This window comes from Hemitrygon akajei, chromosome 7 (genome assembly GCF_048418815.1).
Source record: "Hemitrygon akajei chromosome 7, sHemAka1.3, whole genome shotgun sequence".
NCBI classification, from domain to species: domain Eukaryota; kingdom Metazoa; phylum Chordata; class Chondrichthyes; order Myliobatiformes; family Dasyatidae; genus Hemitrygon; species Hemitrygon akajei.
The window spans coordinates 61,887,458-61,909,979 of record NC_133130.1 but is presented as its reverse complement, the minus strand read 5'-3'; the positions used below and the strand labels follow the sequence as shown (position 1 = coordinate 61,909,979).

Here is a 22,522-nt window from a genome sequence, read left to right as displayed (position 1 = left end):
AGTACCACAACACTGAGTTTTGTACCCATAGAAATTATGTTATTCTTTAAGTATCTTGCTCAAACGTTTGAACGTGCATTTAGCAATCCTTCTTCCAATTTCAACATTAGCCCTACTGTCAGATGTTATTGTGCTCCCGAAGTAATTGAACTTCCATATTTGTTTAATTGTTTCGTTGCCCATTGTCAGATTGCATTTCTATATTTCTTTCTTTTTTATGACAACTGTACATCTGGGCTTCTTGCAACTGATTGTCAATCCTCTCATTACACATTCTTTGATGACTTTATCTAGTATTCCTTGCAGCATCTCTTTAGAAATAGGTATCAACACTGCATTGTCTGTGTATTGTAGGTTGTTCAACAGGACTAGGCAGTTTAAATGGTTTGGCAATAGTTTTCTATGACACTGTGCTGTAATTTTCTATGACTATGATTTGTGATATATGTGAAACCACAATATTTTGTGATGCATATAAGAGCATTGAACTATATAAGATGCATGATTATAAAAAAAAACAAGAGCCGAAGTTATTCAAGTTAATAATTACACTATTGAGTTAGTACTTGAATCAGAGACTATACCAATATTTAAAAATAGCTCAGGAAACTAGCTGAAGGTAATCGGAGGGGAATATCATTGTTATATCAGAATTTCTCTGGAGTGCAATATGACATGAACTGAAACAAAAGAAAGAGGATGGAAGTTAGATTAAGTAAATATCTGCTATTGATTTAGCACTGCCACAGGGAGAGTTTGTCTCAATGGACTGTGGAAATGAAATTGGTCATAGAATGATACAATATTGAAACAGGCCCTTCAGTCTAACTGAACCATGTTAACCATGGTACCCTCTCTGCTAGTCCCGGTCATCCACATTCAACCCGTAATCCTCCATGTACCTACCCAACTATCTCCGAAATGTTGCAATTAAACAAATTTTATATTGAAGCTTATAGAGCTACAGTCATTAGCACAGTTTTACTCTCAAAAATCCCAGTTATTGTTTTTCAGCATTTCTTGCCTGTGTGAATATCATAATAAATTTAACAACTTCCTAGGCCCACTGAACAATGTGTTTTACCCCCAACTCTCTGGTGTCAGCATCTCTGAGGATCTATCCTGGGCCCAACATATTGATGCAGTTACAAATAAGGTATGACAGAGGCTAAATTGGGGAGATTTGGTATGTCACCAAAGACATTTGCAAATTTCTACAAATCTACATATGGAGAGCATTTTAACTGGTTGCATCACCATCTGCTATGGAGGAGAGGGTGCTGCAGAAATTTGTAAACTCAGTCAGCCACATCATGGGCACTAGCCTCCCCAGCATCCAGGACATCTTCAAGGAGCAACGTCTTAAATAGGCGCCATCCATCCTTAATGATCACCCAGGGCATGCCCTCTTCTCATTGCTACTATCATAGAGGAGATACAAGAGCCAGAAGGCACACACTCAATGATTCATGATAGCTTCTTCATCTCTGAATGGATATTAAACCCATAACCACTAACTCACTTTTCTTTCTCTTTTTGCACTACTTATTCGATTTAACTTTTTAAATATATATACATATATTTCTTACTCTAATTTCCAGTTTTTATTATGTATTGCAATGTACTGCTGCCACATAACAACGCATTTCACCACGTTTGCCCTGATTCTGAATTCATCTCAACTCCCTTCACCAACCTTTCCCAATCTATCCTCACATACACCTTTACGAAGACTTACTGTACATTCCCAAACCAAAAGCCATGGATGAACCAGGAGGTATGTCGTCTGCTGAAGGCTAGATCTGTGGCATTCAAGGCCAGCAACCCAGGCCTGCACAAGAAAACCAGGTATGATTTGCAGAGGGGTATTTCAAGGGCAGAGGGCTACTTCAAAGTCAAAGGGACAATTTTGAACGGTTGGAGGCAATATCAGATGCACGGCAACTCTGGCAGGGACTGCAAGAGATTACTTCCTACAAAGCGAAACCCAATAGCATGAATGGCAGCGATGCTTCACTACCAGATGAACTCAATGCCTTCTGTGCATGCTTTGAAAGGGAGAACACAACTACAGCTGTGAAGGTTCCTGCTGCACCTGATGACCCTGTGATCTCTGTCTCAGAGGCCGATGTTAAAGAGAGTGAACCCTCACAAGGCGGAAGGTCCTGATGGAGTACCTGGTAAGGCTCTGAAAACCTGTGCTAACCAACTAGCAGGAGTTCTCAAGGACATTTTCAACCTCTCACTGCTAGAAGCGGAAGTTCCCACTTGCTTCAAAAAGGCAACAATTATACCAGAGCCAAACAAGAATAATGTAGGCTGCCTTAACAACTATTACCTGGTAGCACTCACATCGACAGTGATGAAATGCTTTGGGAGGTTGGTTATGACTAGACTGAACTCCTGTCTCAGCAAGGACCTGGGCCCATTGGAATTTGCCTATTGTCATAATAGGTCAATGGCAGATGCAATCTCAATGGCTCTTCACACGGCATTAGACCACCTAGACAACACAAACACCTAAGTTAGGATGCCTTTTATCAACTATAGCTCAGCATTTAATACCATCATTCCCACAATCCTAATTGAGAAGTTGCGGAACCTGGGCCTCTGTACCTCCCTCTGTAATTGGATCCTCGACTTCCTAACCAGAAGACCATAGTCTGTGTGGATTGGTGATAACATATCCTCTTCACTGATGATCAACACTGGCACACCTCAGGGGTGTGTGCTTAGCCCACTACTCTACTCTCTCTACACCCATGACTGTGTGGCTAGGCACAGTTCAAACACCATCTACAAATTTGCTGATGATACAACCATTGTTGGTAGAATCTCAGGTGGTGACAAGAGGCGTACAGGAGTGAGATACGCCAACTAGCAGCAACAACCTGGCACTCAATGTCAGTAAGACGAAAGAGTTGATTGCGGACTTCAGGAAGGGTAAGACGAAAGAACACATACCAATCCTCATAGAGGGATCAGAAGTGGAGAGAGTGAGCAGTTTCAAGTTCCTGGGTGTCAAGATCTCTGAGGATCTAACCTGGTCCCAACATACAGATGTAGTTATAAATAAGGCAAGGCAGTGGCTAAACTTTATTAGGAGTTTGAAGCGATTTGGCATGTTGATAAACATGCTCAAAAACTTCTGTCGTTGTACCATGGAGAGCATTCTGACAGGCTGCATCACGGTCTGGTGGGGGGGGGGGGGGGGGGCTACTGCACAGGACCGAAAGAAATTGCAGAGGGTTGTAAATCTAGTCAGCCCTATCTTGGGTACTAGCTTACAAAGTATCCAGAACATCTTTAGGAGCGGTGTCTCAGAACAGCAGCGTCCATTATTAAGGACCTCCAGCACCCAGGGCATGCCCTTTTCTCACTGTTACCATCAGGTAGGAGATACAGAAGCCTGAAGGCACACACTCAGTGATTCAGGAACAGCTTCTTCCCCTCTGCCATTCAATTCTTAAATGGATTTTGAAGCTTTGGACACTACCCCGCTTTTTAAAAAAATATACAGTATTTCTGTTTTTGCACATTTTTTTAAAATAATCTATTCAATATACATAATTGATTTACTTGTTTATTTGTTATGTTTTATTTTATTTATTATTATTTTCTCTGCTAGATTATGTATTGCATTGAACTGCTGCTGCTAAGTTAACAAATTTCATGTCACATGCCGAGGATAATAAACCTGATTCTGATTCTGATCAAATATATCTCCTAGATCTTCTGAATTCTACCCAATACTTCCCATCTCCACCTATTATTCTACCTTTCTCTTCCAATCTCATCCCTGCTTATCTACCAGTTTTTCCCTTTGAAACATCCAGTCCATCTCTTCATCAAGGCCCCTGCGATAACCCATTGCCGAATGCTTATTTGCACAATAGCAAGTCTGTCTCTCAATCTACTGCCCAAAGAGAAGAAATTGACAAAACCCCACTAATAAATTTGACAGGACTTAAAGAAAACTGCTCCAAACTCAAAACATCCTCATCCCCTAACAAAAGGCACGGACACTGGAAGAACTCTGACATTCCATCAGCAGCTGTGGAAAGAGAAACCAATCAACATTTCAGGTCAGTGGTTCTTCCTCAGAATAAGGCTATAACACTTTGAAACAGAATTGGGCCCTTCAGCCCATCGAGTCTGCTCTACCAGTCCAGGGTTAACCCTCTCAATCCCATTTTCCGACCTTCTCTCCATAAACTTTGACACCTTTACTGATCAAGAACCAATCAACCTCCACTTTAAGTATACCCAATGACCTGGCCTCCACTCCATCTGTGAAAATAAGTTCAACAGATTCATCGCCCTTTGGCTAAAGAAATTCCTCCTCATCTCTGTTTCAAAGGGAAGGCTATGCCCTCTGGTCTTAGTTTATATAGAATCTTCTGGTTAAATAGTTTCTCTGTCTATCAATAAAGATTTATTGACTGAATTCTTCCAATGTTTCAGTATTTGTTTCAGAATCTGCAGTTTTATTTTGTCTTACAGTCCTATCCCTCTGTTGCCTTCCTGCTCTGCATTTCAAAATTCACTCTTAAATTTGAACAGAACATGTTCATACTTCAATGATCGAAAAAAGCAATATAAAGAATTACTCAAATTTCTGGTAATGCCCCCACCTCCTCCTCTCCTTCACCATTCCCCATCTCCTTTTCTCACTCTCACTTTATCCCCTTGCCTGCCCATCACCTCCTTCTGGTGCTCCTCCCCCTTTTCCTTCTTCCATTTTGTCCTCTGTCTCTTTCACCAATCAACTTCCCAGCTCTTTACTTTATCCCTTCCCCTTTCAGGTTCCACCCATCACCTTGTGTTTCTCTCTCCCTTCCTCCCACCCATACAATCTACTCCTCTGTATTTTTTGCATGTCCAGTCCTGCCGAAGGGTTTCAGCCCAAAATGTTGCATATACTCGCTTCCAGAGATGCTGTCTGGCCTGCTGAGATCCTCAGTTTTGTGTGTGTTGCTCTTGTTTGTAATATGAAGCATTTTGTTCCGTTTTAACGAAAAGTGTTTTCAGCTACATAGCTCTTGCTGCCTCCTTAATAATGAATTGACTGGACTAAAACATAATTTACATCAGGAAGAACTGCACTGTGTAAAACATCTAATTCAATGATAAAATATCTTTTGATTAATAATACTGCCTTATTTCTGCTGTCCAGTAATTCATTGTGCATGCAATACATGTGAAAATAACTAGAATACTAACTCACTTTCTGCTCTAAGACTAAATCCTATAGCTTCCACAATTGTTAATAATTCACCATATAATTACATTATAGTACTAAATTACTTTAATATTTAAGTAGCAACAATGTCCAAATCCACATAATCAGTAGAGATAATGAAAGAGTTAATCAAGTATCTGAAGGATTCGGCTATAGGAGGACATCGTAGGCATCCTTTCAGCAGATGTCTGACTGAAAGTAATTAAGTGAGACGTGCAGTACGGGGCAATGTGCTGACAATGCAGAAACAATTCGTCAAATGTGTTGTGCAGCAAGCATATGATTTGCAATGCAGAAAGCTGGAAGCAATTTCAATTTTGTATGCATAAGAATGGGGAATATTGAGGATCTGCCTTTGCTGCGCATTTTCCGCAGTCGTGAATAGATAATTCAGAGGATACTAGAGGATAATTAGTATGGCTTGTCTTTTCCTCTTAACTGTTGGGTCATCACATGAGCTTATGAAATAAAGGTTTAAATGACTGGCCTTGGTTATGATTTTATATAACAACCCTGCATTTAACATTTAAATTTGCTGGATTATTGTTTACAGTTTTGCATTCCTAATTTTCTTCACAAATAAAGTGTTTTTTTATAGGCCCATTTATATTGCTGGGTTTACACCTGACATCATTTATTCAAGTTTATACTGCCCTTACACTGATTTCAGGTTTTTTTCAATCTTCTGAAGATTTTGCAAGGGTCAATTGCAATCGGATACTTTTTCAAAAGATCAACTCATTTGTTGAATCACTGTACATTAAGAAAATGTTAAATACACAAATACATAAGAAATCAAAGAGGTTACACGTTTTTAATTTTCACCACCAAGGTTCCCTCTAAGCTGTGTGAATGCACACACATCTTTTGCTACTAGCACACAAATGAATTTGAACTGTGCACAAAAGGCTGTCGCCCTCTATCTTGTTCGCATGTTAAGTATATTTCACAATCGTACACCATCACATTTCCTTTTCCAGTTTCTGATGTGGACGGTGTAGACAACATGGAGTTTGCGCTGATTTGTCTGCAGATTTTAGAACTGGTTTATTTATACTGTTCTATTGAAGAAATTATTGATGCATTATGTTGAATTCCAAGGAAGGAAAGATCATGAAGTGCAGCAGAATTGCTAGTTCATTTAATGTGAAACAGTGGAAACTGCTACACTGAAAGCTCATGAGGTCAGGAACACGCAGCTACGAGAAATATTTACGTACAATACAGAAACTGTTGTAACCTGCGTGTATTGTCACGATACAAAAGTTGCTGAAGAATTTGCAAGTGGGAAGAACTGGAATATTATTTGGAAACTTGACTTTTTAAAGTATCATTTAGCAAGGAAATCACACGTGGACAGAGTGTGAAAGCTCTAATGACAAAATCCTTCATTACCCACTATAGGCCTGCACATAAGTTTTGTGAGCATGTAAATGAATAACAGGGAAAACAATCAAACTTCTTATTGACAGTCATTTTATTTCTTATAAACAATGAACAACAAACTGGACTCGCTAGTTTATTATCCTTAGAATAGCTTCAGATTTACTTCCACTTAAAAATTCAGTGCACACATGTTGTTGTCACTGGGCAAATTATTGCACACCACAAGATTTTACTTACACTGGTCATTACAAAATAGAGGGAACATTGCTCACCACTTTCTGACATATACAGTATGAGTTACATTTGCATAGCTAACATGACTTTTGTTCTCCATGAAATGAAATCATTCCCCATGCAATGCTCCTTTTGAAGTGTCATGGAATTACTTAAAAAAGATTGTATACATGCCTAATCTTATCTTTGGTCCACTGGGATCAACCCAAACATGGCACCAAGTACATTACAGTTTTCCAAAGTTGTGAGGCCCAGGCCCAGGATTAAACCTCCAATGTTGTGGATCCCACCAATCTTCCAGTAGCCAAGACTGCTCCACCCTCCGATCCTCTTCGGGCTGGGAACTCCCTCCGTCAGCCATTCTCATGTTAACCTATTTTCCAACATGGCAATTTATTCAAGACCTTTAAGTGTATTGATGAGCATTGCCTGTTTGGACCATGTAATCACAATAGTCAAAAACTCGGCAGTGTGCAGTCGCAACCTGTAAGGTTCACTAACATGTGACGGCACGACAAAACATAGGAGTGTGCTTTGTGACTGGTAGAACTTTTTAATGGCAGTTAATATTTCAAAGTGGAACCTGTTTGATTGTGTTTTACCAGTTTTGACCTTACTCCCATACTTTAGTTTCAGCTGTTTTCTGATAATAATACCAGATTCTTTTTAGTCACATGATTATTTTAACATCTCATAATGATATTTTATAAGCATGCCCTATGTTGTGAAAGAAGACTGTTCCTGGAAAGTGCATCAGGTACAGAGTTTACAGTGTGCCTCCACAAAACTCTGTCTACCCACAAAAAGCAATATCAGGCATTGCTTCAGTCTTTAACTATCAGATGAATTGAATGAATAGCTGAATAATGGATGAGCAATGAATTACAGCCTTAGAACAGGTCACAATTTATGTTGGTGGTTATCCTCCACACAAACAGTAATTGTAATTCTATGTTTGAATCCCTCATTCACTTCCTTCCCTTAGTTAATCTGATAAAATTAAACCATAACTCTGTTGCTGTCACTAAATACTGAAGTGAGTTCTACAATCATATAACCTTCTACATTTAAAAACAAGAATCTATAGTTTTATTTCCTAGAGTTCGCACATTTAATTTTGTATTCTCATCCTCTTGTGCAACCCTTCCAATCAATGGGGAAAAAAATCGCTTGCATCTTTTCATTAAACAGAAAGGGATGTTAAAAGTTACGGAAAGATATCCTATCTACTTCATTCCTTCATAATTTTAAACAAACTAAAACTAATAATTGCATAGAACTATGTATCACCAATATTAGATTAGTTGCATGTACATTCAAAACAATAACTACAAATTATTAGAATCAGAATTAGGGTTTTTATCACCAGCATGTGACGCACGTGATGAAGACCATGGAGCGGCTGATAATACAGAATCTGAGGCCACAAACCAAGCACGCCCGGGATCCTCTTCAGTTTGCGTATAAGGAGAAGGTGGGAGTGGAGGATGCTATCACGTATTTGCTGCACAAATCCCTCTCTCACCTGGATGGGGTCAGTGGTGCTGTGAGGATTACATTCCTGGACTTCTCTAGTGCCTTTAACACCATCCAGCCCAAGATCTTAAGGCACAAACTAACGGAGATGGGAGTAGACTCTCACATGGTGGATTGGATAGTGGACTACTTGACAGATAGACCTCAGTATGTGCAGTTGGGAGACTGTAGGTCTGACACGGTGGTCAGCAGCACAGGAGCGCCGCAGGGGACTGTGCTCTCTCCGGTCCTGTTCACCCTGTACACATCAGACTTCCAATATAACTCGGAGTCCTGCCATGTGCAGAAGTTCACTGATGACACGGCCATAGTGGGGTGTGTCAGGAATGGACAGGAGGAAGAGTATAGGAAACTGATACAGGACTTTGTGATATGGTGCAACTCAAACTACCTGCGTCTCAATATCACCAAGACCAAGGAGATGGTGGTGGACTTTAGGAGATCTAGGCCTCATATGGAGCCAGTGATCATTAATGGAGAATGTGTGGAGCAGGTTAAGACCTACAAGTATCTGGGAGTACAGTTAGACGAGAAGCTAGACTGGACTGCCAACACAGATGCCTTGTGCAGGAAGGCACAGAGTCGACTGTACAGGAAGGCACAGAGTCGACTGTACTTCCTTAGAAGGTTGGCATCATTCAATGTTTGTAGTGAGATGCTGAAGATGTTCTATAGGTCAGTTGTGCAGAGCGCCCTCTTCTTTGTGGTGGCGTGTTGGGGAGGCAGCATTAAGAAGAGGAACGCCTCACGTCTTAATAAGCTGGTAAGGAAGGCGGGCTCTGTCATGGGCAAAGTACTGGAGAGTATAACATCGGTAGCAGAGCGAAGGGCACTGAGTAGGCTACGGTCAATTATGGAAAACCCTGAACATCCTCTACATAGCACCATCCAGAGACAGAGAAGCAGTTTCAGCGACAGGTTGCTATCGATGCAATGCTCCTCAGACAGGATGAAGAGATCAATACTCCTCAATGCCATTCGGCTTTACAATTCAACCGCCAGGAGTAAGATATGTTAAAGTGCCGGGGTTAGGACTCAATGTATTTAAGTAAACTACTTAAGAACTTTTTAAAAGCTATTATTAATGCTTTTTGAGAGGGTGATTTTAGATGCATATCATATTTTTACTGAGTTAAGTATTGTATGTAATTAGTTTTGCTACAATAAGTGTATGGGACATTGGAAAAAATGTTGAATTTCCCCATGGGGATGAATAAAGTATCTATCTATCTATCTATCTATCTATCTAACTTAGCAGCAGCAGTTCAATGCAATGCATAATCTAGCAGAGAGATAAAAATAATAAATAAAATAATAATAATAATAAATACACAAGTAAATCAATTACGTATATTGAATAGATTAAAAAACATGCAAAAACAGAAATACAGTATATTTTTAAAAAAGTGACTGAGTGTGTAAAGATTCAATGTCCATTCAGGAATCGGATGGCAGAGGGGAAGAAGCTATTCCTGAATCGCTGAGTGTGTGCCTTCAGGCTTCTGTATCTCCTACCTGATGGTAACAGTGAGAAAAGGGCAAGCCCTGGGTGCTGGAGGTCCTTAGTAATGGACACTGCCTCTCTGAGACACAACTCCCTGAAGGTGTCCTGGGTTATTAGATAAAGCTATGCTTGGCAGGTGATGCGGTGGCAGGGTGACCAGAGCTGAGTGCACAAGAATATTTGACACATCGGAAGGCGAGGCTAAAAGGAAAAAGAGGAAGCAGCACCAAAACTGTGGAATGACATCAATTTGTATCTGAAAACTACTCTTCTCATTATCAACAACACCATCAACTTTATGTCATTTGTGAACTTTCTTATTATATCCCCTATATTCACATGCAAGCTGTTAATATTTATAACTGTGGGACTAGTGACAATTCCTGGGATACACCACTGGTCACAGGCTTACAATCACATCACCCTCTGACTCCTACAGCCAAGCCAGTCATGAATCCTGTTTGCCAACTTGCTTCCCATGGGCTTTAATCTACTGGTGGTGGAGGCAGGTAGGATAGGGTCTTTTAAAAGACTCCTGGATAGGTATATGGAGCTTAGAAAAATAGAGGGCTATGGGTAACCCTTGGTAATTTCTAAGGTAAGAACATGTTTGGCACAGTTTTGTGGGCCGAAGGGCCTGTATTGTACTGTAGGTTTTCTATGTTTCTATGGATCATTCTTCAAGTGGTTCTTAATAAAGACCATTAGGCTCACTGCCTTAATCAATATATTTTGTTCTCTTCAAAAATTCAATCAGATTGTTCAGATGGGATCTGCCCATAACAAAGCAATGGCACTTCAATTTATCACTGTCTTTACAAATGTAGATTAATCCTCAGAACTTTCTCCTCCAACTTCCCTACCACTGATGTTAAACTCACCTGGCCTATCCCTTCTGTTCTTCTTGAACAAAAAAATAAATCGTGTTAGCAGGATTTACAAAATATACACGAGGCTTTCTATATCAATATGAAAAATCAATTGGAAAATATATATATACCCTAGGTTTTGTTTTGTGCCTTAAGAAAGGATTAATTGACAACCCTGTTTACAAGATGCCATTGGAGAAGAGTAATCATAATTTGCTGGAATTTAAGTAATATAATTTACCTGGAACTAGGATCTTAAATCTTCAGAAAATAAACTATGAAGGTGTTATCTATTTTTAGATCCAGAAATGATGTTGTCCAGAAGGTTCTTTGGAAGTCAAGAATAAGGTGCAAATCTTATGGTTACAGATGCCTTATTAGATGCTCATTGTGGTACAGATCAGGCAGGGTCAGTATGTAACAGCCACCTAGGCAAGGAAAGTAGTAACGAGGAAACTTGAATATAAACTCAGTGGCTACTTTATTAGGTACATCTGTATACCCTGTGCATTAATCAGCCAATCATGTGACAGCAACTCAATGCATAAACCCATGAAGACATGATCAAAAGATTCAGTTTTTGTTGAGACCAAACATCAAATGGGGAAGAAATGTGATCTAAGTGATTTTGACCGTAGCATAATTGCTGGTGCCAGACTGGGTGGTTTGTGGATCTTGGAAACTACTGATCTCCTGAGATTTTCACTCAAAACAGTCTATACAGCTTTGGTGCAAAAACCAAAAGACATCCAGAGAGCAGCAGTTCTATGGGTGAATCACCTTGTTAGTGAGGGAGGTCAGAGGAGAATGGCCAGACTGGTTCAAGCTGACAGTAACTCAAATAACTTCATGTCATGACCGTGGTGTGTAGAAAAGCATCTCTGAATGCGTAACATATTGAACCTTGAAGTGAAGTAGCAAAAGACCACAAACATACTCAGAGCAATACATACAAAATGCCGGAGGAATTCAGCAGACTAGGTATCATACAGAGAGTAGAGGAGGCTCGGACTGACATGTTGGAATGTTACATTACCAGAAGTTCGAAAAATGTTGTGGTGAAACATAGAAACACAAAAAACAGTACATTACAGGCCCTTTGGCCCACAGTGTTGTGCAGACCATGTAACCTACTCTAGCAAGTGCCTAGAGTTTCCCTACCGCATAGCCCTCTATTTTTCTAAGCTCCATGTATCTACTAAGAGTCTCTTAAAAGATCCTATTGTATCTGCCTCTACCACCTTCATTGGTGGTGCATTTCACACACCCACCACTCTGTGTGAAAAACTTACCTCTGGCATCCCCCCTGTACCTACCTCCAAGCACCTTAAAACAATGCCCCCTTACGTTAGCTATTTCGGCCCTGGGAAAAAGCTCCTGGCTTTCCACATGATCAATGTCCCACATAATCTTATACATAATCTCATCCTCCATCATTCCAAGGAAAAAAAGCCAAGTTCACTCAACCTCTCCAATCCAGGCAACATCCTTGTAAATCTCCTCTGCACTCTGTCTATAGTATACACATCCTTCCTTTAGTGAGGTGACCAGAACTGAACACGATATTCCAAGTGGGGTCTAACTAAGGTCTTAAATAGATGAGGTAATATTACCTCATGGCTCTTGAACTCAACCCCACTGTTGATGAAGGCCATCACACCATGTGCCTTTTTAACAAAACTGTCAACCTGTGCAGCTCCTTTGAGTTTCCTATGGACATGGACCCCAATATCTTGCTGATCCTCCACACTGCCTAGAGTCTTCCCATTAACGTTATATTCTGTCTTCATATTTGACCTACCAAAATGAACCACTTCACACTTATCTAGGTTGAACTCCATCTGCTGTTTCTCAGCCCCGTTCTGCATCCCATCGATGTCAAGTTGTAACCTCCGACAACCCTCCAGACTATCCACAACACCCCCCAACTTTTGTGTCATCAGCAAATTTACTAACCCATCCCTCCACTTCCTCATCCAGATAATTTATAAAAATCACAAAGAGGAGGGATCCCAGAACAGATTCCTGAGGCACTCCACTGGTCACTGGCCTCTAAGCAGAATATGACCCATCTACAACTACTCTTTGCCTTCTGTGGGCAAGCCAGTTCTGAATCCACAAAGCAAGGTCCCCTTGGATCCCATACCTCCTTACGTTCTGAATGAACCTTATCAAATGCCTCACTGAAATCCATATACACTACATCCACTTCTCTACTTTCATCAAACTGTTTTGATACACCCGCAAAGAATTCAATCAGGTTCATAAGGCATGACCTGCCCTTGACAAAGCCATCCTGACTATTCGTAATCAAATTATGTCTCTCCAAATGCTCATAAATCCTGCCTCTCAATATCTTCTCCAACAACTTGTCAACCACTGAAGTAAGACTCACTGGCCTATAATTTCCTGGGGTATCTCCACTCCCTTTCTTGAACAAGGGAACAACATTTGCAACCTTCCAAACCTCTGATACTTCTCCCATCTCTATTTATGATGCAAAGATCATCACCAGAGACTTAGCAATCTCTGCCCTCACTTCCCACAGTAGTCTAGGGTATATCTCATCCAGTCCCAGAAACTTATCTAACTTAATACGTTTCGAAGGCTCGAACACATCCTCTTTCTTAATGTCTATACAATCAAGCATTTCAGTCTGCTGTAAGTCATCCCCACAATTGCTAAGGTTGTTTTCACTGGTGAATACTGAAGCAAAGTATTCATTAAGTACGTCCTCTACCTGCTCCAGCTCCATGCACACGTTTCCACTATCTCTCCTGATTGGTCCTATTCTCATGTGGCTCATCCTCTTGCTCTTCACATACTTGTAGAATGCCTTGGGGTTTTCCTTAATCCTGCTCACCAAGGCCTTCTCAAGGCCCCTTCTAGCTCTCCTAATTTCATTCTTGAGCTCCTTCCTAGCACCCTTGTAATTTTCTACAGCTCTAACAGTACTTACATTCTTGAACCTTTCATAAGCTTTTCTTTTCTTCTTAACTAGATTTTCTACATCCTTTGTACACCATACCTGTGCAGAACGCCATGCAAATGTTCTCCGAACTTTTGCCACATTTCTGCCGTGCATTTCCCTGAGAACAGCTGCTCCCAATTAATATTCCCAAGTTCCTGTCTAATAGCACCATATTTCTCCCTATCCCAGTTAAATGCTTTCCTAAGTTGTCTGCTCCTACCCCTCTCCAGTGCAATGGTAAAGAAGATAGAACTATGATCACTACCTCCAAAATGCTCTCCCACCAAGGGATCTGAAATCCTGTCCTTTGTGCCATCTCCTCAGCCACTCATTCATCTGTGCTATCTTCCTGTTCTGACCTTCACTAGATCATGGCACAGGGAGTAATCTGGAGATTACCACGTTGGAGGTCCTGCTCTTCAGCCTCCTTCCTAACTCCCGAAACATACTGCACTTACTCTCTCCTGCCTATGTCATTGGTACCAACATGTACCACAGCCTCCAGCTGCTCAGGCTCCCCTTCAAGTATATTGTGCATCTGCTCAGAGACATCCTGGACTTTAGCACCGGGGAGGCAACACACTATCCTGGCGTCTCTTCTGCTTCCTCAGAATCTCCCATCTGTCCCCATCCCCCTAACTATCGAATCCCCTGTAACTAATGCTCCGCCTGACTTCACCCTGCCCTTCTGAGGCTCAGAGCCGACCACAGTGCTATTGGTCTGGCTGCTGCTGCCTTGACCAGATAGGTCACCCCCTCAGCAGTCCAAAGGGGTATAGCTGTTGCTGAGGGGAATGGCCTCAGGGGAATGATCCTTAGTTCATCCAACTCCAACTCCAGCTCCTTAACGCAGTCTTTCATGAAGTTTGGAAAGGGTAGTTCCAGGGAAGTTTGGCCAGGTGGATTCAGAATTGGCTTGCCTGCAGAAGGCAGAGGGTCATGGTGGAGGGAGTACATTCAGATTGGAGGGTTGTGACTAGTGGTGTCCCACAAGGATCTGTTCTGGGACCTCTATTTTTTGTGATTTTTATTAACGACCTGGATGTGGGGGTAGAAGGGTGGGTTGGCAAGTTTGCAGACGACACAAAGGTTGGTGGTGTTGTAGATAGTGTAGAGGATTGTCGAAGATTGCAGAGAGACATTGATAAGATGCAGAAGTGGGCTGATAAGTGGCAGATGGAGTTCAACCCAGAGAAGTGTGAGGTGGTACACTTTGGAAGGACAAACTCCAAGGCAGAGTACAAAGTAAATGGCAGGATACTTGGGAGTGGGGAGGAGCAAAGGGATCTGGGGGTACATGTCCACAGATCCCTGAAAGTTGCCTCACAGACAGATAGGGTAGTTAAGAAAGCTTATGGGGTGTTAGCTTTCATAATTCGAGGATAGAATTTAAGAGACGCGATGTAATGATGCAGCTCTATCAAACTCTAGTTAGGCCACACTTGGAGTACTGTGTCCAGTTCTGGTCGCCTCAGTATAGGAAGAATGTGGAAGCATTGGAAAGGGTACAGAGGAGATTTACCAGGATGCTGCCTAGTTTAGAGAGTATGGATTATGATCAGAGATTAAGGGAGCTAGGGCTTTACTCTTTGGAGAGAAGGAGGATGAGAGGAGACATGGTAGAGGTGTACAAGATATTAAGAGGAATAGACAGAGTGGACAGCCAGCGCCTCTTCCCCAGGGCACCACTGCTCAGTACAAGAGGACATGGCTTTAAGGTAAAGGGAGGGAGGTTCAAGGGGGATGTTAGAGGAAGATTTTTCACTCAGAGAGTGGTTGGTGCATGGAATGTACTGCCTGAGTCAGTGGTGGAGGCGGATACACTAGTGAAGTTTAAGAGACTACTAGACAGGTATATGGAGGAATTTAAGGTGGGGTTTATATGGGAGGCAGGGTTTGAGGGTCGGCACAACATTGTGGGCCGAAGGACCTGTACTGTGCTGTACTATTCTATGTTCTAAATTCTATGAGCTGGAGTTGGCTGCACTTCTTGCAAGTACAGTCATCAGGGAGACTATCAGGTTCCACGAATTCCCTCATCCTACAGGAGTGGCATTCCACTGCCATCCTGCCTGCACTGTACAATGGACAACCTGTTTCTTTGGCCTCAGCCCCTTCTCATCGAAGCCTGGTGCTTCTACTCTCACTGCTTGCCTACTTCCAGCTGTGGACCCCGCTTGCCCCTTCTATTTAATCCAAAGTGCTCTGCTCCCGACACTGATTGGACCTCTGGAATGTCCGAACACCCGCAAAATTCTCCTTTTATACAAGCTTCTCTGACCTGTGAGTAAATGCTTCGAAGTGCTCTGCTCCTGACGCTGATTGTTCTTCTGGAGGCCACACTCAGGTTGGAGGAGCAACATCTTATATTTCATCTAGGTAGCCTCCAACCTGATGGCATGAACATCGATTTCTCAAACACCTGGTAATGCCCCCCCCCCTTCACCATTCCCCTTTTCCCTCTCTCACCTTATTGCCTTACCTGACCATCACCTCCCTCTGTTGCTCCTCCCCCTTTTCTTTCTTTCATGGCCTTCTGTCCTCTCCTGTCAGATTCCCCCTTCTCCAGCTCTGTATCTTTCACCAGTCAACTTCCCAGCTGTTTACCTCACCCCTCCCGGTTTCAGCATCACCTTGTGTTTCTTCCTCCCCACCCCCCTTCCCGCTTCTAACCCTAACTCCTCATCTTTTTTTCTCCAGTCCTGATGAAGGGTCTCAGCCTGAAATGTCGACTGTACTCTTTTCCATAGATGCTGCCTGACCCGTTGAGTTCCTCCAGCATTTTGTGTGTGTTACTCAGATTTCCAGCATCTGCATCTGCAGATTCTCTCTTGTTTGTGATTGGACTCAGTGACCAGTTTATCAGGCACAGAAGGTCCTGATGAAGGGTCTCAGCCCAAAATGTTTATTGCTTATTCATTTCCATAGATGCTTCCTGACCTGTTGATTTCCTCCAGCTTTCTGTCTGTGTTAATCTGTTCCCTCATTGAACATCTTGAAGAGTTGATTGGCTGAGAAAACGTATTGAAGGGCTAAAGATCAAGAGCATTTTAAAACTCAGCAAACAGGACCAAGGAGGATAAAGAAAGATAGAAGATAAACTCATGCATAAAACTGGTAAAAGACATATAAATGATTGTAAGAGTTCCTAATGTATATATAAAAGCAAGACTATCATGGGCAAGGGTGCGTTCCTTGCAGACAGGGATTGGAGAATTTATAATGTGGATTAAATACATGACACAGATGTTAAGCTACTACTCTACCTTTGCAGTGCAAGATACCAAAAATTAATAAAAATTGATAACTGTCAACTTGTTGAGCAGAATTAACTTTTTCAGGCTAATACTAATTAGTATAAGGCAGATTAAATGGTTTCAGCAAGAGCTAGATGGCCAAGGGCCTGTTTCTGTGAACGAGTGTAAAGAGACTTTGCATGCATGATAGCGTAGAGTTTAGCCTAACACTATTATAGCATCAGCGGCCCCAGCTCAAATCCACTGCTGTCTGTAAGGAGTTTGAATGCTCTCCCCTTGTCTGTATGGGCTTCCTCTGGCTTCTTCTTGGTTATTAGTTTGTTATTTGGTCACACAGCTGTTATTGGGTGGTGTGGGCTGGCTTGGTTGGAAGGGCCTGTTACTGTGCTGTATCTCTGAATAAACTAAAGATAAAAACCAATAAATCCTAAGGAAAATGTTCAGTTACATCTCAGTTTTGAAGAAGCAGCTGTAGAGATAATGGCTATCATCTTCCAAAGTTCTGTAGATTCTGGAATTATTGCTGAGATATAAAGTGACCCCATTATTTGAGAAGGAAAAAAGGGAACTTTTAACCTGTACCCTAAAAGAGAAGACTCTGAAGTTTACAGAGAACGATGTAACAGAAGGATAACATGACATTTTGAATAACACCACCCCCCCAAGACAGACGGGGAGACAGAGTTCCCGCAGTCCTTACCTTTCACCCCATGAGCCTCATGCCCTCTTTCATCATCCCCGCCAGCTGCAATGTGATCTCCCCATCAGCCACATCATCTCCTCCCCACCCCTTTCTGCCTTTTGCAGGGACCGCTCCCTTGGTGACTCCCTAGTCTGCTCATCCCTCCCTTACCCTGCTACTTTGCCCTGCCCTTACAGTAAATACAACACTTGTCCTTACACTTCTTCCCTCACCAGCATCCAGAGACCTAAGCAGTCTGTCCTGGTGAGCCAAAGGTTCACATGCCTTCTCCATTGCTTTCACTGCTCCCAGTGCAGCCTCCTCTACATCAGTGACACAAAGCACAGACTTGGTACAACCCAGTCCACAATGGCCACTCAGAGTGCCCACTGCAGACCATTTCAACACTCCTCCCATTCCCATGCTGACCTGTCCATCCTTGATTTTCTCTACTGCCAGGATGAAGTCCAGACTGAACTTTCCATTCTGTCTGTGTAGTCTTCAACCCAATGGCAAGAATACTGAGTTTTCCAAATTTTGGTAAAGCTCCCTTTTTTTTTTCCATCTCTCAACTTCCCTTTCACTGCCCACTTCTGATCCTCCAGTCCTCCTATTTTTGCCCATCCCACCCTCACCCTAGCCCCCTTTAACTCATCTTTGTCCCCTTCCTTTTACTGGCTCCTTCCACTCACTTGTTACACATTCCCCCTCCCCCCCCACTCGTTCCAACTGTTGTTCACCTCCCCCTTGTTCTATTGGTTCCCATTCTCACTTCCTTTACTTTTCCGAATGCATCCCCAGGAGCAGTCTGTGTTCCTACTGATCTCTTGCTACTTACGAATAGAAGGGTATGAAACTCTTGATAACCCTACACTGCTCCTGTCACAATTGTAATACTGTGTTCATTTCTGGGTGTCATACCTTTGGAAAGATGGTAAAGCTTTGGAGAGGCTGCAGAAGAAACGCATGAAAATTATTTGGGGATTGGGGAACTTCTGTTTTGTGGATATTCTGGAGAAGCCATGTTTTTTATTCATCAGAACAGGGGAATAGACAGAGTAGATGGAAATAAACTATTCCCATTGGCAGAGGGGTCAAGAATCAAGGGATGCCGAATGAAGGTGATTGACAAGGAACCAAAAGTGATACGAGGATTTTGTTTTGTTAACCAGTAAGTACCGTGTCAGGGATAGTAGCAGAGCAGATTCAACTGTAGACTTTAAAAGGGAACTGTACAGATAAAGACTGAGGAGACAGGATGCTTGGGATGGGGGGAGGATGGGGGAGGATGGGGTGAGTGCAACAGTGCTCTGTCAGAACCAGATTGCACCAACTTTGAGCTAGTGCAGAGTCAAAGGGCCTAATGCCCAACTTTGTGACCATTCTGTGATTGTGCATCTGTCATTGTAAAAACTGGATAGCAAAATGTTCTCAAAAATCACAATGCAGGGGTGGCATACCTGAAAGAAAATACTGCAAATGCTGGAAATCTGAAATAAAATCAGAAAATAATGGTAAGGCACAAAGCAAATAAAGATAACTGTGTAATTTAATGTACAGACCTACTTTTAGAACATTTAAATAATTTGGATGTCAGCTTAATCACTATTAATAATAAATGATTCATCCATTTAGGTATATGAAGAGAAATGGATGGTCCTATATTGGTCCCAGTTAATGAAAATCAAATGAAATGGTACTGTAAACATACCACCGGTTAGGGTTTTACTGATTAAAAGGAATTTTACCTCCAGCTTTACACTGAAGTAGCAGATTGAAGCTGATGGGGGCTACACAACTGCCCTTGATATTGTTGGACTAAGCAGTTAACAATTAGCTACTGGTCACCATCAACACATTCCCAATACAAATGTAAGGTAGGAAGTGTGTGGGACTCAAATGGACCAGAGAGTCCACCATCACATGTCAAGGTTGATATAGAAAGAAAATCAGCTTGGGATATCAGTCAGTTTGCAATGTATACAGTGTGGCTTGTTATCCTCAACACAGAAAGAGGGAATATAGAAAATAATAGAAGTTAGAGCTAAAATCGTTGTTAGCATGTAACCGAGTGTTTAGGACTATCATCTGCTCTGTACGCTGTGATACCAATCCAATACAGGCCAATCAGTTATTAATAAAATATGTTTTAGTTAACAGAGCTATTGGGGAATATGTTCTTTTTCAAGGCATGAATAAAATGTTTAATGCAGCCTGCTTATTAAGAGCTTTCCTGAAAGAAATGCTCTGTTTCATAAAATATAAAGCAAAAACTGTTATTTGATTGAGATAAATTATTTAGCAGTATTCTCAACAATCATTCATTATAGATTTTATGAAAATTATTTTAGAAAGCTTAATTAAATATATAGACTCTGTAAAACATGCAAAGAATTAACATACTTCATATAAAAATAAAGGTTTCTCAGTACTTATAACTTATATGCTTGGAGGAAAATATTTTGTCTATGAGAGTTCACCAGAGTATTTGATTGCAAATATAACAGATAGGCATGATCTTTAACATCAATTTATAAAGCTGTAACTAAAGTCAATAAACACATAATAAAAAGTCATACTTTTGAATTTTCCTCACAGCCAAGAAATTGAAAAACTGCATTTTATTTTATGAAAACTTACTGATGACTTTGAATTTTAAAAATTGAGCTTTGTCCAAAGTAAGTTTCTTAATTGATTTAAATAATAATAAACTAAAAATAAAGATCTGGACAAAATATCACGAATAAATGGTACTTTCTCCAACTGAATTCATCACATTTAAACAAGATATTGCGATGGATCAATGAAATAAGTAAGCAAATAAACCATGCTGCGAGTGGAATTGGATTTATTTATTATTGTCACATGTACCGAGGTACAGTGAAAAGTCTGTTTTGCATGCTGTTCATACAGATCAAATTATTACACATTGAGTTATTAAGGTGATACCAGGTAAAACAAGAATATAATTAAATTAAAATATAACAGAGGAAGTGCAGTTCAAGTACACAATACAGTGCAACATCATTATGAAATAGATTGTGAGATCAAGAGTACATTTTATCATATTGGGGAAATATTCAATAGTCTGATAACAGTGGATACAAGCTGCCATTGAACCTGGAGGTCTGTGCTTTCAGGCTTTTGTAGCTTCTGCCTGAAGGGAGAGGGGAGGAGAGAGCATGTGTAGGGTTGGTGAGGTTTTTAATTATGCTGGCTGCTTTACCAAGGCACTGAGAAATATACAGTAGAGCAGAGGCTTGTTGCTATGATGTGCTGAGCTATGTCCTCAATTCTTTTCAATTGCATACATAGTGAATTCACTACAACATCATACATAGTGTGGTGTGCTGAGTAGCAGACTTAGAATGTAGTAAGAAAACATTTGAAAACTGAAGATGGGGTAGTTTAATATTACTTCCTCCTATAACTTCATTCTTCTCTCCCACCACCGTTAAGACAGTCATCTCATAACTAATTCCCCAAGGTGTCTAATACAAATTCACCTTGTTTCACCAACATTGTTTTTAAAATTACTTTTAGTTGCATAGAAATGGAATATCCTCACATCTCCACCAGCTCACTTTCATTAGCACCTATAATTTATTGAAGGCCACACAACAATAAGGGTATTCTTCACTGTTGTTTTATGAATGATCTTTTAATGGATCATTTTAATGTCATGGATCATACAGCCTCTTGACTGAGTAAAACAAAATAATTCTGTCCTCAGTTGTAGTCAGTAATTGCATCGATCACAGGAAACATATATTTCTCAGCTGTGTTAGCATGTGTCAAAATATCCACAAACATTATAATCAAATTAATGTTCTTTTTCAGAAAGATGCTGCATAATTTATACATTATATATTGACCAAAACCCTCAGATCATGGGTTATGTATGTGTCTACAATCCAAAGAAACTGCTGTTTGCTTCCCTTGGAAACAGCCAACACAGAGGGAGAAAAATCAATAGTCATGTTTTGAGTAGCCTCCTTTTTGCTTTGTTTTTGTATTTGGTTTTAATTACAGTTTATAATTCATTTAACCATTGTCCAGGCCATAAATAATTATATTGTCATGCAGCTGGAATCAGGAAAACCTGAACATCCTTTCGAAAACGCAGAGGGGACTTAGCTCATTGGAACTGAATTCATTGAATCCCACTAACATTAAACTGACTTGCCAACTAATAAACATATTTGGAAAGTAATGTGACATTTATTTATATTTACTGGGATTTTAAAATGCTTTTAGCAAGTGAGAATATGTAAACTGGTCCAGGGAGAAATCTTTCCTATTATTCAGGAGCAGCAAGAATAAATGAGATTGGGTCATCTTTTTTTCCAGTCAGGACCTGTGACCTCGATGCCATTAAATTTATCGCTCCTTTGCTGCCCTCACAAAACGATCTCTCGCTGACCATACAAAGAAGGCCATTCCAAATCACCCACAATTTTTCTTTCTGTCAGAAAGGATTTCTGCAACTGGGCCTTGATGAATTAGCACCTTATGAATTCATTACAGCTGAACAGCCAGATTTTCAGTTACTTACATCTCCGTCTCTTACCTAAGCAGCTGCCTCTCCCAGCTTCCATCTTTATCAGGTTTTCATACAAGGATTACTGGCATTATGAGATTATGGCTCAATAGGAAGCAGCTGTCTCTGACCTTCATTGTCTACTTGTAGATGTGAGTAAATATGACAGTTCTAAATAGCCAGGTACCGAGCATGTTTAGCATTTAAATAAAAAATAATCTGAGCAAAACATGTATAAAAAGAAATCAGCTCTGCTCTGACTTCTTTCTCGTAATGTAATCCAAGTAGTTTAACCTTATGG

The 22,522-nt window shown here is 40.9% G+C and overlaps 1 long non-coding RNA gene across 1 annotated transcript; it reads right to left on the bottom strand.

Moving 5' to 3' along the window:
- Positions 1-6,701: 6,701 nt before the first annotated feature.
- On the bottom strand, positions 6,702-22,301 carry LOC140730000 (uncharacterized). Its single transcript, XR_012099470.1, has 3 exons — positions 22,252-22,301; positions 19,142-19,171; positions 6,702-7,235 (listed from the first exon to the last, which is right to left on the bottom strand). It is a non-coding gene; the product is annotated as an uncharacterized lncRNA (long non-coding RNA).
- Between the last annotated feature and the right edge of the window lie 221 nt (positions 22,302-22,522).